Consider the following 4,450-nt stretch of genomic DNA (forward strand, 5'->3'; position numbering starts at 1 on the left):
CCAGCCCGTGGATGTAATTATAAACAGGCACCGTAGGGTTAACAGGAAGGTTCCCTAGGTCCCCAGCAAGCGCGGGACCTCAGGCAGCCACTTCAATTTAAAAATGTAGTGTCGGTGTTCCGTCGAGAACATCAATGGAGTATCTGCGCTTGCGCACAGACGGGATTACCAAGAAAAAGGCATTTATTTACAAAGTATTTGTTTGTAATTGTTAATGTGATAGTTAATAATATACCATCCATGGCAGTAAATGACAGATGGCATATTATAAACAGTCACAATTACCATTTTATACTAAATACTTTGTCAATAAATGTCCTCGATAATACTGGTCTGTGCTCTAGCGCAGATGCTGAGGTCGGCAAATTGGACTAGATTAGAGTTCTCGACAGAACACCGGTATCTGCGCGTTTGGAGCATTTTCACGAGTACTTGTGAAAATGCCCAGTATTGGCACTGCCTGGTGCATCCCTACATAATAATATAATGTATTGCTGGGAATTGTAGTCCTGCATAGTTGGTGCTATTCTGCTTTGCTGTATAATCATTATACAGTAATGCAGAATACCACCAGCTATGCAGGACTACAAGACCCAGCAATACATTATAATAAAAAAATCCGCAATGCCGAATACCACCAGCTTCCCCACGCTCCCCCTCCCCTTTCCGGTCCAGCCTTCACCAGACCTACCTGACCACACTCCTGCAGCACCTTCTTCCGCGTCTCGGTGGCAAGGGGGCGGGTCTAAGTGGAGAGAGTGCTCTCCCACACAGCAGAATGTGCTGTCTGGCATTGCCTGAAGCACATTCTGCTTGACAGGTGACCGATTACTTGTACAGCCTCTCCATCCCCATTGCACAGCCACCCGTACATGTCCCGCTTCTACTGCTCCGGGTAGTAGAGCGGCGGGGAGGGAGTGGCACTATGGGGGGGGGGCTCTTCTTCCTCTCTGGGCCCCCCCAACAGGCGGAAAACCAGGGCCCCAGACCGCTGTGACCCTGGTAGTTTTGCCAGTGCTGGAGTGACTAAACTGTTCCTACATAAATACAGTGCAGTTAGTGAGCACTTTCAGCCTATAGGTGAGGATGTGTGTTACTAACAGGGTCATCAGGTAAAAATAAAGAAAAGAAACACTATAAATAAAGTAAACTGAAACAGTCACCAAGGACTGGCAAGCTTCAATATGTTAAATTTTTGTTCTTTAGATTACTTTAGATACACTTCAAGGTAAATTTGAAAAGCACACAAATATTTTACATTGCCTACAAATTTTGCTATTACATTATGTTTTTAAAGTAAGGCTTTAAACATGAACACAGAAAACCAAGATCTTATATTTTGTGCCAAGAATGAGTCAGTCTTAGTCCCAGTCCATGCCAATTTCGACACATGGCTGCCAACATTCCTTAAATAAGCTATGATACTTGGATAAGTTTCTTCCTTTCATTGTGGATCATTTGGAAATACCTCCAACCAAACTAAACTCTAGGATCATAAATGACATATACGCTTGTGCATAACATGAACTTGTACATTGCCTATAGTAGGTGATGTAACAGGTCCAGTGTAATCTATGGAGCATAAGCAGCCTGTACATACCTTGCACTCATTCCTCCACTATACTTATTAGTCTAAAGTGGATCTGTATTGATTGTATATTGAATATGCGTTATCAGTTACTTTCGCAAAAGTGAGATATAAACCTTAAAGTGACATTAAAGTCAAAAATATTTTTCGCTCCCCCAATGTTAATTAAAGCACTTACCTTAAATTATGTTTCTTAATCCGATCTTCTTCTTCTTTCATGTCGTTTTCATCTGTCTCTCCAGCACTGCGGGTCTCCGATCCAGCGCTGACTCCTCTGTCCTTGCTAGCACTTCCTATCCCACGGTGTCTGCATGCGAGTGCACGCCGTCCATATACTTACCTTGTGTCTCTCCTCGTCCCCCGGCAGAAAATCTGAACTGCGCATGCGCCAGCACCAAGATGCTTTGTGGCTGCCAGAGAATTTTCAGATTTTCAGACGGGAACGCGCAGCGAAGACAGGGGTAAGTTTAAACCGCTTCTAAAGCATTTTTTTTTTTAAATGTTTTTGCATATATCTACTTTTTGCTAGCAGTAGATATATGCAAAAAAACGGAGGGTTTAATAACCCTTTAATATTTTCAGTAAGCAGCATCGAAAAACAAATTCATCAGGCCCTCTCTAACGTTTTACCATGTTTTGGTCTCCCCAGTAACAGGTCCACAGAGAATTAATTCAATATTGTTTTGCCCAGATACAAAAGTTATCCACTGAAAATAAGCTGAATGGCAGGCTTTTCTGTTGGAGGAATACGAGTATATCTGTCAGCTCATCTTAATTCCTGCTGAACTGCACAGACTGACAACAACAACAACGCAGATGAAAATAATTACTGCAGCTTAGAGCTTATTGACCATACAGATGCCTAGAAGACGTGTTTTTGCACAGTGTAGCAATGTTGCTGGTAACTTGGGTTGTAAAACAAGGCCAGACACAGAGATCAAGGATACAATGCGCGGGAGTTGTAAACACTGCTGCAGTCTGATTGGGGAGGATAGGAAGATGAAGCATAGAAACAAGCTAGAGAATTAGCTGGCTAAGGGGATTATTGATTATAAGAACATCGCTGCTACAGATCTGGAAACAAGGGATAAAAACATCATGATGATTTACAACTGGAATTGCCTGGAGACAGGAGTGGCAGCTAAGTGATGTTAAAATGTAGGTTAAACTCATTTAACTGGTAAGGAATAATAATGCAATAATCTCCAGCGTTTGTTTTCCTTGTTACTAGGCAGCAGTTATAAATCCACTGTATTATATCCTATAATTAAAGGAATGGTCCTCCTAGTGGCAGACAAAGTCACAAATGGACCTGAGCTAAATGCATTTTTGGCCTCCTTACTCAAGAAGAATCCACTGAGGTAAATATACATTGAAGACTTTTGGAAGCATGATATATTAGCCATGGGGGACCGTTTTGAGCCAACAGGTTTGGTCAAACACAGACCATGTGGGCCCCTCCCACAGACCATACTGTGCCTGAGTTACCCTCATCCTGTGGTCCCGGAGGATACATGATCCCTGGTTTTTGGGACCCATCCACCTAGCCAATGCTATACCGGCTCTATCCAAACATGTTTTGACTCTGCCTAAAAGTAAGCATTCACAATAAAGATGTTGTTATGGAAATACAGATTTGTAAAAAAAATATTTTGGCTTTATGTGATATTGCTACATATGGATAACATGTTAATTTTTAATTGACGGTTGCTAATATAAGCTCTCCTTATGAAGTTATAATGTGAAACGCGTCGGAGGAAAAATAAATTGCAAGCCCTTGGAAACAAAATATATTAAATAATGGTTGTATGGAGCTACAAGAGAGATATGCTACCTGAGTGCAAAAAACAAACAAGGGTTGTATTTTTCAAAAAGCAAGGTTATATGAATTTTGGAAGCACATGTAAAAACTAAATGTTGGAATTTAAATTGTGATGTGAATAAATTATCGATTTAACAGTGATATAGTGTTCTGTAGATGTCTCATAGAAACCCCATTAATGTACATATTGGTATTATTTAAATTAAAAGGGAGGAGGCAGTGAAGAGATTTGTACATGATTCCTGGGAGGGTTTATTCAGGGGATATGTCAGTATATTGCATGTGTAGTATATTTGATGATAGAAATAGTCTGTATGAATCCTCTTTTTTGTCCTGTAATACTGTATATATAGGGGTCTATTCACTAAGCTGCCGAGGGCAGCCGAGTGAATGACCGACCCCAAGTGAAGTGAGCCGAACACTGTTCGGCTATTCACTTCAGGCTGGTACGGCTGATTTCAGCCGTACATCGGCTGAAATCAGCCATACATCGGCTTGCTTTGCGTGGCTTCGGGTTGGCCGAACATGCTCAGCATATTCGGCCGACCCGAAGTGCAGAAGGAGTTCGACTCAGCCGATCGAACATCTGGATCGGCTGAGCCGAACCTCCGGCAGGCTTCTCACTGCTGTTCGGGCTATTCTTAAAGATGCCGAACAGCAGTGAGTGTATAGCCGAATGCAGCTGAGCAGCATTCGGCTCGGCTGTTCTGCTCGGTCCCTCAGAGGGACCGAGCAGGACAGAAAAAGAGTTAAAAAGTTAAAAAAAGTAAATAGAAAACGATTGTGTGGAGCTCGCAGTGACAGCTAGCTCTACCCAATAGTTTCCTATTGTCCGGCGGCTCTGCTGCTGTAAAAAAAAAAAGAAAAAGAAAAAACTCTCCCGGGCGCTCTGGGAGCCTCCCGCTCCCGGCCGCCCAGGAGAGAAACACCACTGTGTCTTTTTTTCTTTATTCTGACACCAGCGATGTCAGAATAGAAAAAAAAAAAGAATTTTGCAATTGAAAAGCATTGGGACATTACTATTGGCTATTTCAATTTGC

The sequence above is a fragment of the Nanorana parkeri genome, unplaced genomic scaffold (assembly GCF_000935625.1).
Source record: "Nanorana parkeri isolate BGI_ZX_2015 unplaced genomic scaffold, ASM93562v1 scaffold969, whole genome shotgun sequence".
Classification (NCBI taxonomy): domain Eukaryota; kingdom Metazoa; phylum Chordata; class Amphibia; order Anura; family Dicroglossidae; genus Nanorana; species Nanorana parkeri.